The 13,987-nt window shown below is 44.0% G+C and overlaps 1 protein-coding gene across 2 annotated transcripts in view; it reads left to right on the plus strand.

Annotated features, from left to right (window-relative positions):
- Positions 1–2,346: 2,346 nt before the first annotated feature.
- Dicer1 (dicer 1, ribonuclease III) overlaps positions 2,347–13,987 on the plus strand; it is a 59,452-nt gene continuing 47,811 nt past the window's right edge. The window contains exon 1 of one of the 2 annotated variants that reach the window (XM_076921279.1): positions 2,347–2,488. The gene's annotated coding sequence lies outside the window, so the exon portion shown is untranslated. The remainder of the gene's footprint in view (positions 2,489–13,987) is intronic. The other variant, XM_076921280.1, reaches the window with a different exon arrangement.

Raw genomic sequence — 13,987 nt, forward strand, 5'->3', positions numbered from 1 at the left:
CTGAGATGATCCAAACCCCCTTTTTTTTTTTTTTTTTTTTTTGACAGACAGAGTAGTGGTGGTCCACGCCTTTAATCCCAGCGCTTGGGAGACAGAGACAGTTGGATCTTTATGAGTTCAAGGCCAGCTTGCTGTACAGAACTAGTTCCAGGACAGCCAGGGCTACACAGAGAAACATTGTCTCGAAAAACAAACCAAAACAAAAAAGACAAATGTTGCCTCCTAAAGATAAAGATAAATATATCAGAAACATGGGCTAATGGACAAGCCCAGCTGGTCTTTTAAAAATATCTTTATTTTTGTGACCTTTGTGTTGGGGGTGGGGGGGTGGCTAAGAGGATAATTTGAAGAGTCAGTTTTGTGTCTACCTTTATGTGGGTCCCAGGATTTGAACTCGGGGTTTTAGGCTTGCAGCCCATGCTCCTTTACCCACTGAACTATCTTGCTGGCTTTGAGCTGGTCCCAAATGTCTGTAGAAGGATAACAGGAGGAATCATCAGTTTTATTTACCCACAATTCTTCTGCCAGTACCCCTCATCACTGCCCTAAACTTTTACCAGATTCCATTTTGCTTTATTTATAAAGGACCACTTTCAAAAACCCTTTATGTCTTCACTGGGGAGAGCTATTGCCCTCAGTACTTTAGCACATTACAAAGCATCGTTTTGTCAATGTGATCAGCCAAGACCGTTTTATTTCCTAATTTACCCATGGTTGAAGGTCATGATCAATACATGACCACGCTTTGAGCACAGGACTAAATGAACACACCAGCTCAGAAAGGCAGCATAAGATTCAAGTCTCAGATGTTCACATACTAGCTGCCCAGTTATTGGAGTTTAATCCAGTTTCTTCTTCTTTAAAATGGGACGTGTATAAGGTGCACAGGCCTAGGAACTTTAAATTCAACACTAGTCAGTGGAGCTTAAAAATTTCGAGTGCTCACAATGGTTCTCAAACCCATCCTTTTGAGGGGAGGGTTCAAAAGACCCTTTCTTAGGGGTCACCTAAGACCACTGGAAAATGCATTCACATTACAATTCATGACAGTAGCAAAATTAGTTGTGAACAGAACGGAAATAATTTTATGGTTAGGGTGTCACCAAAACTTAAGGAACTGCATTAAGGATCACAGTATTAGAAATGTTGAGAACCCACACCATTTTGAGGAATAAATGGGGCTGGAGAGCTGGCTCAGAGGTTAGTGGCCTCCTGTCGTGAAATCATGAGGATCCTAACCCCATGCCACGTACCTCACAGACACACAAATAAATCAATGAACATATCTTAATTTTTATAGAAAGTAGGGTATACAATTGGGAGGCAGAGGCAGATGGATCTGAGTTTGAGTCCAGCCTGGTCTACATAGTGAGTCCTGCTTTAGAAATAACAGTAATAAAAAAAAAAATAAAACAAACGACACTAGTATTTATTCTAATAAACAAATCACTTCAACTTATTAAAAATTAGCCTTAATCCGGAGAGGTAACAACCACTTGGTGGGACTGGTGGCCATCCTGTTGGACACAGTTCAGATGAACAGCTAAAGTGCTTCCAGGGGCGGAGAGAAACCCGGGGCTAGAACCGTCCATCCCTCACCTGGAGTACAACAATCTATCCGGGAGTCTTTGCCAAGATGCCTACATGGATGTGGGGGAGGGCCCTACACTAAGATGGTTTTCTTTAAGTCGGTCTCTTTACTCCTCTGGACTCAGCAGGCAGGAGCAGCCGAAAGCTCAGCCTTATAAAATCAAGTTTGCACGCCGAGGGCATTTTCTGGTTGTTAGTTTTGAGGACTGGCCAAAGGGCCCAGTTTTGAGGACCCAAAGAGAGGTGCAGCGGGGCTTTGCGGATGAGGGCGATGGGTCCGCGAGGGTATCATCATCGAGGAGGGAGAGTCGCCAGAGCCCGGAGGCTGCTCTATACCAAGCCCGGACTGCGTGGCCCCGGCGGCGGGCACAGGACTCCAGCCGGCCGGCTGGCTGGCTGACTGCGTTACAGAGCTCTCGGTCTTCGCATTGGGCCGCAGACGCCGTCTCGGCCTGAGTCCGCTGTCTCCCAGCTCCTGAGTGGCTGGGGGCCCGGGATTAACCTTTCACCTCCGAGCTCCGTCCAATCACAGGACGGCTTTCATGCGGCCGCGGGGCGAACAAGCGAGGGGGCGCGGAGCGGCGGCGCGACGCCGGTGGGATTCTCCAAGCCGCTGTGCGCCGTCGCCGCGGGCCGAGCGCGGGCTGCGGGCGAGCAGGGCGCTGCGCAGTCTCCGCAGGCGCGGGCGGGAGGGGTCGGGGCGCGGCGCGGTGCGGCGCGGGCGGCTCCGGGCCCAGGTGAATGGAGTAACCTGACAGCGGGAACGAGGCGACGGCGAGCGGCAGGAAATGGCGGCGGCGGCGGCGGCGCCGGGCGGCACCGGGAGGCCTGGGCTGTGACGCGCGCGCCGGAGCGGGGTCCGATGGTTCTGGAAGGCCCGCGGCGCCCAGTGCTGCAGGTGAGGCGGGCTCCCGCTGGGCCGCTTTGTGTCCGGGCCCAGGAGACGGCAATGCCCGGCCCGCCTCTTGCGCGAGGCCCGCGCGGGCTCCGGGAGCAGGCCGCGACGCTGAGCCGGGGCGGATGACGGTTCACGCGGGCCTCTGCGCGTCCCCGCCCTGGGAGGAGCGGGCTTTGACAGGTTTCCGCGTTCGAAACCCGGGAGAAGACAGGAGGTACCCACGCGGGCCGGCGTCCCGGGAGCGACCCGGGCCTGCCAAATGGCGCGGGACCTCTGGATACTTCAGAGGATCAGGAGAGGGACAAGGCCTCGGCGAGGTGCGGGCTGGAGCCCTGGGAAGGCTTGTTGTGTGTTTATTGGCAGGTGATCAAGGCTGGCCCTAGGGGGGTGGGTGGCCCCGGCCTTGTTTTTTGCCCCTCCCCTTTCAGGTCGCTGTGCCTGGACCTTGCGAAGAAGGGGCTTTCCTTTGGCCAGATCCATGTGCGTTTCAAGTTAGCACACCACATTGGTTTGGGTTGCCTAGCAGAGCTGAGCTGCCCTTGTGACTTTGCCTGCAGGACAGCGCCAGTGTCCTGAAGACTTGCCCAAATGGATGACTGGGAGTCTATGATCTAAAGTCCTTACTTTTATGAGCAGAGTTGTGGTTAAAGGGTTAGTTACCGATATATGATGTCCTAAGTATTATGATGATCAAGTGTTGAAAGACGTCATCTGATGAAAGTGACTTACTTGGGAGTTTGCTCCTGCCTGAGTTTCTGAATCTTTGCAGTCTTGACTGTCAGTTTTCTGAGGAGCTGCACTGTAAGTCACTAGAAAAGGATGCAACTCATGAGTTAAGCAACTTGGGAAATGTTTTTCAAACCTGCTGTAAAATAGGATCACTGAGTTGGAGATTCATTGGTATAAACATTAAGTTCTCTAGGTAAAATTTTTCATTGGAACCAAGGGCCCAGAATTTTACTAAAAGATGAATTCTGGGTGAGGCTTGTTGCAAACAGTAGTTTGGACGGTTTTTGGAAGTATCTTTTTGATCTCTTTGGAGACTGAGTTCTGGAATAAATCTGTTTCGCTTTTCAGGCTACCTGTGAGACATGCAGTGTGTAATATAAACAGCACGCATGCTCAGGAATGGAGTGTATTTTATAGAACTGTCAGCACCAAGGGCTGCGTTTAAGGATCAGTATAGTAGCCTAAAATTGTGAATTTACTGGTGGCTCCAAAAGATGACCTGGTTGACTTTAACTGGGTAATAAAAGACCTTGCAACTACATTAATAATGTAGTTGTCTTTATGTCCCACACTGAGCACTGCATTATGGCAGTGTTTCTGGTTAGGAGTTGTATAGCTAGGTTGATTTTGGTGTAGTTCATTTCTGTCTTTCTTGAACTCAACTTTTAGGAAGTTTCTCTCTGAGCCTCTGGGGTGCTGGGATTACAGGCATGCACCACCAGGCCTCACTCTTGGTTCTTATTGGAGAGTGGTTTTGTGATGGTATGATATGTCTAGGTGTAGCTCTGCTCTCTAGGGAGGATGACGTTTATAGCATTGTGTCACAGCATTGCCGCATCTTATTCTTTGATGCTGTGAGATGGTGATGTCATTTGAGAAGGTGGGTGTGCTCTTTAAGGATTTCCTCTCTGAAGCCTACACATGCTTATCTGTGGCAGGGAAGGAGGACATTTGGTAAATCTCATCAGTCTGTGCCAAGACGTGCCAGGCTCTTTTCACAGAATCTCACTGAATTCTCAGTGTGTTCATGCAGTGTCCTCCTTCCTGGTTCTACACACGAGGGAAGTGTGACTCTGACGATTTCTTCGGATTGTGAGTCTGCCTGAGCCTTGACTGGATCATGATTTGGTTTCAGAATGCCTGCATGCCTGTTCCTCAAAGTGTACTGTGCAAGTGGATTTAGGCAGACTGCACAAAGTGGGATCCATCCTCAGCTAATACAGTGGAGTGAGTGAAGCTCTGGCCCACTGAGAGAGTCAGGTGACCTCTGCTTGTCTAAATGTTTGCAGTTGTTTTAAAATGTGACAAAATACTCATGATTGCAGCTTTAGCCATTAAGTGTACAGTGCAGCTGCATTCAGGTTTGCAGGGATCAGCACTGTCCTCCTCCAGACTTTCCCTCACTCACTGGGACACTCTCACCTCCTAAACACTGATCCGTATCCCATCCTTCATTCCTAAGTGATCTCTGGTTCCCTTGTCTTTGAGTTTGGCTATACTAGGAACCTCATGTATAGTCATTGAGGTTTGTCCTGTGGGCTGGTGTACTAGTACCTAGCAGAGCGCCTTCGGGCTTTATGTCAAGTGTGCATCTATCTCCTCACTTTGAAAGGCTGAAACTCTTGTATGTACAGATGGTCCCTAGCTTATAATAGTTTGATGGCATTTTTTAAGCCCTAAGATGTGTAAAAAGTACAGTTATAGTAGACACTTCTTTTAATTTTGAAGTTTTGACTCTCCTTCCTGTCCTAGTCAGCCATGTGATCATGAGGTGTAGCCAGTGATGCCTTACACCAGAAAGTTTGACATGCTAACTACACATGTTCCTCAGTTCTGTATTTTCAACTTAGAAGTGGGTGTCTAGGCCACTGATGGTGGAGGAGCACCTATGTATGCCTTGTTCTGCTTTTCCGACTGTCTGTGGATGGCTGCTGCAGTCTCCATTTGTGACTTTTGAGAAGCTGCTATGAGGATAGGTACGCATGGGACCGTTTGTGCCCCACTGTCTCCGTCCCTCCTTCTGGCATATACCCCAAAGTGCTCAGGTTGCTTGTTGATCATCAAAAACACTAGGCTCAGGTTCCTTCCCGATTCTTAATTTCCTACAAATGGTTCCTCTGTGTCAATAAAAGACTAGAATAGAATCTTCTCCAAGTCGAGGAGTTACTGATTTTTAGAATCTTGGTTCTTATCACAGTATGGCAAACAGGGTTTCTTATCACTGAATTTGTTCAGTGGATCAGCAGGCTGTTACCTGCTAGTGGAGGCAGAGGAAGGGGCTGCTAAGGTTTCTGTGTACTATGTGCAAATAGAAAGCTGAAGCCAGGTGATTATTTTGTTTATCTTAAGCTTTGCTGTTTGAGCACCCAAGAGTTTAGCTCATCCTGAAAGCCAACAGGGTGTGTGTGTGTGTGTGTGTGTGTTGTGCTGGCTTTTACTTACAGGTTTCTTTAGAATTTCTTCAAAGTAGGCTACACTCTTTGGAGGCAACACAACTTTGGTAGTGTTCTACCTCTACAGTCTGTGCTGCTTGGTCTTTTTAGTCCTGTTTCCTGATTCTTTGATGCTTACCAATATTTCTTCTAAAGGGACTTTAGTTTTTAAACAGTTATATTCATAGATGAGCATTTGTGTAATAGCTCTGTGTCCCTTGAGAAGGGATGAAAAGCATTCTCACACTGATAAGAAGGTGTTTTTAAGGGCTGCGAGTAGCAGTGCAGGGATTGGACAGTCCACGGATGAGGAATAGGTGAAGAGCTTCAGCAGGATAAGTCACAGCTTCAGGTGCATTCACTTGTTTGTTTTGTTTTGTTTAAGTGCAAGAGGAACTCTGGGTAATTTCAGTTCCATTGATTAATCAGAGAGGTGTACCCATTAGCCAGGAGAAAGACTTTTCCCTTTCATCAGCAGTGGTTAATTTTTTTGGATTCTTCAACAAAATGATGATGTTCATGAATAGAGACAGTGTCGACCCTTACACATGATGAACATATCTCCCATTCCTTTATGAAGAATCCCTGTCAGAAACATGAGGCAGAGAGCAAGAGTAAGCCAGGCATGTGTGGTTCAGGTGGTGTCATCTCCACTGGAGTTGAAGTGTCCCTTGTAGTGTGCAGTCCTTGGCTGAGGGCAGATAGCAGTTGGTTGAGGTGTAGAGGCAGTCAGGACTTTGCAGGAGTGTGTGCTGGGTGGGTGCTTGTGTGGTAGTATGGACCCGATAAATAAAAGGATGCGGAGAGAAAGTGTGTGTTTGAATTGTGGCTAGAAGAATGGGAGATTCTGCCATGTAGGAAAGCCTTTGTTGAGTTGCAGGTCCATGGTGACTTTCCCATTTCTTTAAAATGGCAGATTAACTGGTACTCCTGATCTGATAATCAGTTGTATGCTACTACTCAATGACCAAGGTGACATGTAGGTCATCAAGGATGGCCCATGTAGCCTTTAGGTGTGGGACTTCTGACTGCTTGCTAAGTCTTGTTTCTGAGACATGGAAGCCACATGGTGACATGACATGTTTGTAGCTGTGCTCAGGTTCTTGGAATCAGGGATCCAGCGTGCATGTGGCACACACAGCTGGCACACACAGCTCTGTGTGAAGGGGCACTTGGTTTTGCCGAGTAAATTAGTTTATCTTTATAAAACTTTTTGAAGGTTTTAGAAACTAACTTGTGGGGACTGCTAGCATCTTGAGGCTTTGAAAAAGACCTTAACCCCTCTGATAATGGACAGAGAGTACCTTTGGCCACTTCTCTGCTTATGATCTATGCATGACTGTTTATGGAAGCATTATAGACTGAGAGCAGTATCTGGAATCATGAAGAGAGTGTCTCTGGTACTAGAGTTTTATTGGTACTATAGATAATTTAATTGTTGAAACGACTAATCTCGACTTATTTTTTTTAAGTGACAGATTAGTGTATGTGGTAAAGATTTTAAAAACATTGGAAAAATTCTCTTGGGGGTTATAAAACAGGACAATCAATTCAGGATGTTTAAAAAATATACTTAATCCAAATAATGAGAGCAGAACGACAGTTTAAACATGTTATCTTTGGTTGAGGCTGAACGCTCAATGGTGGAGCCTGGTATACATGAGGCTCTGGCTTCAGTTCCTAGCATGACTGGAAATTAACCTTTGAGATGATAGAAGAAGGTTATGTGCTTAAGAGCTAACTCTGTAGCTATCTGTCATTCATTTATTTTGAAACAGGGTCTCACTATGCAGCCATGATGATGTAGACCAGGCTGGCCTTGAACTCGCAGAGATCCCCCTGCGTTTGACTTCTAAGTGCTGGGATTAAAGGAGGTGTGTACCTACCAAATAAAAAGGAAGACAATAGACTTATCTGACACTTGGCGATACTTTGAAGTCAGAATTTCTGTCTTCTACTTGGGAACAGCAAGGCTAAGACAGGGTAAGGTGAACATGGACAAGCCTGTGACTGCCTTCCTTTCCCACATCTTGTTTGCAGCCTTCACTGCCTGTGGCATCTTAGTGATAACCGTAGGCTTCATCTACTTAAAACTAGACTATTACTTTTTGATAACACTGTAGGAGCTAATGTTTGGGAGGACCAGGGTGTAATACGAACTCTTCTAGTTCATCAGTGAGACACTGGGCAGCTGCTGGCCTCTGTGTTTCTGTGTCCTTCTCGGTAAGCTTTTGGTCCCTTGAAGTTGGACCAAAACAGTTTGCTTCCTGGTTCTGGCCTATTCTTTATTTTTGATAAAATTTAGATGATACTGTTTTTCTTCAGATATGTACTTTTGAGAATATTTTGCTGTGTTCTTGTAACTAGACTATGTCATGACTTTCCATGTTACTAATAGTTAAATACATACCCAATTTTATAATGGAAGCTGGTACAAAAAAAGAGGGCTTGTGAACATTTTCATAGATGAGTTGTCTTTTTTTGGTATTTATGTATTTATTTGTATATATAAGTAACAATAATATTAAAGAAGAAGGCTCTCAGTCTGAGTAGGAACAGGGTATGTGGGGACTGGAGGGAGACAAGGAATGACAAGCAATACATCATTTTTTGCATATTTTCTTTTTTCCCCTTTTATTGAAAATATTTTTTTTTTTTTGATCTCACATAATGTATTCTGATTAGGGTTTTCCCTCCCTCTATTCCCAGCTCTTCCCCACTCCTCCTCCCATCCAGATACACTCCTTTTCTGTATCTCATTAGAAAACAAATAGGTTTCTAAGGGATAATAATAAAATATAATAAGATAAAACAAAAACTAACATATCAGATGTCTTAGGGTTTCTGTTGCTGTGAACAGACACCATGACCAACTCTTTTTTTCCCCCCAGTATAGAACAGAGTTTATTTAGGACATGGGGAGGGGAGTCAAGAAGGTAGTAGAGGAAGAGAAAGGCGGTGGCATTTGGGGGTGGGGGGCCAGCCATGAGCACGTGAAGAGAGGGGGGAAGTGAATGGGGAAAGAGAGGTAGAAGGGAAAGCAAGAGCAAGAGAAAGCAAGAGAGCAAGAGTGACCAAGGCAACTCTTAAAAAGGACAACATTTAATTGAGGCTGGCTTACAGTTCAGAGGTTTAGTCCATCATCGTCATGACAGGAAACATAGCAGTATGTAGTCAGACATGGTGCAGGAGAAGGAGCTGAGAGTTCTACATCTTGATCTCGGGCAGCAGGAGACCGTGTGCCACAGTGGGTATAGCTTGAGATATATGAGACTTCAAAGTGACACTTCCTCCACAGTGACACACTTCCTCCAACAAAGCCACACCTCCTAACAGTTCCACTCCGTATGGACAAGCATTCAAACACACGAGTCTAGAGTCTAGGGGAGCCATTTCCCAACACTTTGTATCTGAAGGATCATTTTTTATTAAGATAGACTTCAGCTTCCAGCTTCTTCTCTGGCCAGGCGCCTGGAAGCTTTGCTAAACTAGTTTTTTGGGATGTTTATAATAGAATTTTCAACTGCTGTATTGCAAACATACTGTTTTTTATAGAATGTATTGTAAATGTATGAACATATAAGAAAGTATAAATTATATAAATATAAAGAGAAATCTATACACTTGGTACCATCTTGTGCACCCATAAGATGCTTACCCTCACTGACTACATCACATGAAGAATTCTGACTCTGACTTGTGGGTTCCAGGGTATACGTTTACTTAGTTTATGTTAATAATTTCTTTTAAAACATAACTTTCTCATTTCACTTGAGAAATAAGGTGTTGTATAGATTCATTTCAGGATTTCACTTAGCTGCCGTTTTCTTCTTTCTGTAAGATTCTCAGCTTTTTTTCTGATGCTCGGTCTTGAAGACTACAAACCTTGGAAAAAGTCTTGGAAAATGAATATCAGATTTGGTTTGGTTTCCTGATGGCTTGATTCAGGCCTTGTACTTTGGGCAGGGAAAATTCATGAGATACGTGTTGTCCCACTGTCTTCAAGGATGGACCTAGATCACCTTTTATTGACATAGAATTTTGAGTGGTTAGCAGTTCCATGAGACAACCTAGCATGGCTGCAGTTGGATGATGTCACACGAACTGCCGTACAGATTGACACCTCTGTAGCTCTGGCAGTTCTTTGGGCCTTGGAGTGCCCAGGATGAAGATTTAGTCTGTTTCAATAATTCAAGTTGTTTAAAGTCCTTTGGAAATAGATCCTGCAGCTCTTTAACTATTATATTGTTACAGATCATTCATAACTTGAAAGTTTGTTCTCCATATCTGAAATAATACCTGCTCAAATTGTAGAAGAATTTGAAATGTAGACAAACGTAAAAGGCAATCCCCCTCTTTATCCCTTTCCTTCCTCTAGGTTTTTACTAACACCCAAGCATTATTAATTATAATCTAAGTAAAGATTCCTTTTTTAATTTGATGTTATGACATACACATTTTTGTCTAATCTGTTATCCTTCTCAATGGCTGTACTGAGTTGCATCTTGAAACCAAACCCTAGTTTGCTAAACTATTCCCCCATCCACTCTTGTGCTTAGACATGTAGCTGTGGGGAGGGCTGTGGGGATAGCAGTGGTGTAGTGGCTGCTCTGACTTTTTATGGTAACACTTAGGCTATATAAGGCTCCAGGGTTTTTAATGACAGCTACAACAAATAGAAGTAGAGATGTCAGCATTAGCAATCAAAGGAGTGGTGTTTGGATCCCAGCACTCTTCATTCCATTTCTTTCCCCTTTAGTTTGGTTTTTAGTTTGAGGTTAGTCTTACTATAACATAATCACTAAAAATAGTTGATAGGTCCTTTATGTATAATTATCTTATATACCGTGGTTATTTGGGGTATGCCTTATCTTTTATATTTTAAATTTTCAAAACTTACCATTTGGTGGACATTATTTCTTTGTGTATGTGTGTGTATATGTGTGTGTACGTGCGCATTGGTGTGCAAGTGCAGAAGCCAAAAGATGATGTCCAGTTTCCTGCTTGGTCACTCTCTGCCTTGTCCCTTTGTAAATCAGGAGCTTGGGAGCACACCTTTTCTTGACCTGCTGGATGACCAGTGAGCTCTAGTGAGGCATCTGTCTCTGCCCCTTTTAGCCTGGAGGTTACTTACAGGCTCAGCCCAAATCAGCCTTTACATGGTTTCTGGGGACCAGAACTCTAGTCCTCATGCAGACTCATCAAGTGTTCTTACCCAGGATCCATCTCTCCAGCCCCACTGAGGTTTTTATTTATTACTTAAGTTTTTTTCTCCTTTAGTCTTATTTCACGTATATGGGTGTTTATTACAGTCATAGTAAAGTGTGACAGTGTGGAATAGCAGGAAAGAAGACCTGGGCTTGGGGTTGGGAGCTAGTTGGAGCCAAGGGCTGCTTAGTAAAGCTTGTTCACCCGGACTAATCAAGTGGCCATTTCTGCCTGCTAGCCTAGGGCTGGGTCTCTTCCCTCTGGAGCAGGCCGGAGGGATTTATCCTTTAGTTCTTGGTAGAAAGGGGAAGGTGGAAACCGTTTCCTGAATCTGTTGATCCTTGATGCCTTGAACTCAAAATAGTCACTGGGCCACAGTGGCATGTTTAAAGGTAGTATGTGTGTTTTGTTCTTCTTTATGAATTTGTGTGTGTGTTCTTTTTTTTTTAAGGTTAATCTGGCTGAAAATACTATGTAAAATCTTGGATACTTTATGTTACACACAAGGTTGTATTTCCTGTGTTGAATCTTCAATTGCATTTTAAATGTTTTAAAAGAATTCTTTAACATTTAAGTTAGTATAGTTTCTATGTTTGCTTTACCAAGCTTAAGATCTCATTTTTGGTCTGGAGAGATGGCTTAGTGGTTAAGAGCACTGACTGCTCTTCCAGAGGTCCTGAGTTCAGTTCCCAGCAACCATGTGATAGCTTATAACCATTTGTAATGGGATCCAGTGCCCTTTTCTAGTGTGTCTGAAAACAGCTACTGTGTACTCATATAATGAAATAAATAGGTAAATATTTTTAAAAATCTCATTTCATCCTAACACAGGTTCCTGCCTCTTTTTTAGGCCAGGAAGCAGTTTTAGAGGGGTAGGGGATGCTTGATCTGCATGCACCTTAACCTATCTGATGTGTCCAGCCTTGCACAACAGAGATGTCATAGAGAAAGGAAAGACTGCTCTTTTACATCAGTCACATTCAGAGTGCCTGCTAGGAAAAGGCCAGAGCCTCAGCTTAACTTGGCATTGTTAAGGCCAGCTGAGACATTGTCTTGACTGATTTAGAGAGGAAGGGATTTGGAAGGGGTTTTAGCCAATGCTGACCATGGGATGAGTGGGTTCCTTTTTAATGTTGGCCTACTTTGTTCCATCTTTATTTTTAAACTTCTTCCCTCTGCAGTTGGGGAACATGTTTTAGGGTTTCTCAAGTACTTAAGTTCCAAGAAATGGAATTTGCTATTTGGCATCAGTATTGCTTGAGGATTGGGCTGTGTTTAAAACATTTTAAAGCCATGTTGGAGAAACATAACCTAAGTCTTCCAGCACAGAAATTCTCAGCATAGGGGTAGAAGAAAAACAGTTTCATTTTTGAATAACATTAAATTAGGCTGATATGCATCAGGACTACTCTGAAGATAGCAGGAATATAATCCTTACACACTTAAGTGATGTCTATGAATCCAAATCCAGAAAGTGGAAGCAAGAAGGTCCTAAGAGTTGATGTGAGATAGCTCTGAGTGTGAGCAGGTCAGGGACAGTGGCAACCGTATGGAGCAAACCATTTATAACTGAGCAGTTGGGAAACTACAGAGTCTTTTGTGGGGAAACTTGTGCTGGAGTTGAAAATGGGTGCTATTAAACAGGACCTATGTGACCAATAGACAGGAAGAAAAGAGTGTATATACTGACCATGCTGTCGTAAACAGGACTCTGGCCTCTTGCTGTACATCTATGGTACACCGTAGATGATTATCTGTCCTCAGTCCCACAGTCAACAGGGAACCTAAGTGCCCATGGCTAGCCACAGTGTAAGACTTTCCTCAGCAGTTGTCAGCTTTATTTTGAAAGCTTTTGCTTTTTCTTCAGTTCTCATAGTGGTTTGTAGTCCATCCCATCTCTGTCCTCAAAGTAAACTTTCTAGTGTTCTGGCTTGATGCCTACAGGACAGGTTTATAAATGGGAATCAGGTGACATATTAGGCCTATCTCCTCCTGGAAGCTAGTTGTTCCCTTCCGAGCAGTAGTTCAGAGGTAGAGCTTGTGCTCTGGAGGAAACCTTCTGTAGTTAGTGCACTGGAGGCTCAAGTTTCCACACGCTGCAACAGGAGAAGAGAATTATGAAAAACAAAGGAAAGGGGGCTTCTTCTCATTTCAACAGATAATTTACAAAACCTGTAATTGTTTTTACCCTGTGCCAAGTGATGATCTCAAGCTGTCACTTGGATGCCCTGGCCAGGTTGGCTGGGTTTGCTTGCTCTCAGTGTTCCGATCTCCCATAGCACCTCTCTCATGGGAACTTTTCAGTGCTTAACACAGTTGACTGCCTGTTCATGCTCTAGTGTTCATACTGAGTCTCCCTTCTTGCTTCCTGGGGCATTATGGAAGTTGTACCTTAGAACTCAGGAGCAGAATAAGTAGGAAGTACATCTGTAAAGAGACTCTGGCAGAGTCTCTGAGATTCTGTTACGGTGCTTTAAAGGGCATACCAGGAAGTTGTTGTCGCTGCAAGCTTTGGACTGCAAGGGCTGTCTGTATCTCTGCATCCCAGAGGATACTGCCTTACTGCTTTAGCTGGGTGCTAATGGGAGCTTCTTGTTTGTCTTAAAACCTAGTATCATTTGCAGCTTATCTTAAAGGGATCTGAGACAGAATTTTGTAGATTTGTAATGTCTTATCAATTAAAATTGGATAAGGACTTATTAACATTTTATTACCTACATAAGTCACTATCCTATACTTGCCAAATGGACTTTCTACCTGTATACAGATTGTCTAGTAATGTAACTAGATAATCCTATGCTGGTTGACTTGACTGTGGTAAGAACATTGGTATAAACACACTAGAGCTGACCCATCATTCGTTGTTTACTGCTCTAGGGGCAGTAGTACCTGGGAGAGTGGAGCTGATAAAGGAGGTCGACCAAGTTTCATGCAATAGCCAACTTTATTCAGAGCATCAGACAATTTATCCTCTGAGCGTTAAGAAGAGTCAGTCATATAAATAAGGTGTTCAATCATAAGGACAAGCCACACATGGCAAAGACATGTTTCCCCCCCCCACCATAAAGGCATGTAAACAAATAACAATAGCCAGTTGTAATAATCTAAAGTGAACTCACTCCTATCTCCT

Source organism: Arvicanthis niloticus, chromosome 23 (assembly GCF_011762505.2).
Source record: "Arvicanthis niloticus isolate mArvNil1 chromosome 23, mArvNil1.pat.X, whole genome shotgun sequence".
NCBI lineage: Eukaryota > Metazoa > Chordata > Mammalia > Rodentia > Muridae > Arvicanthis > Arvicanthis niloticus.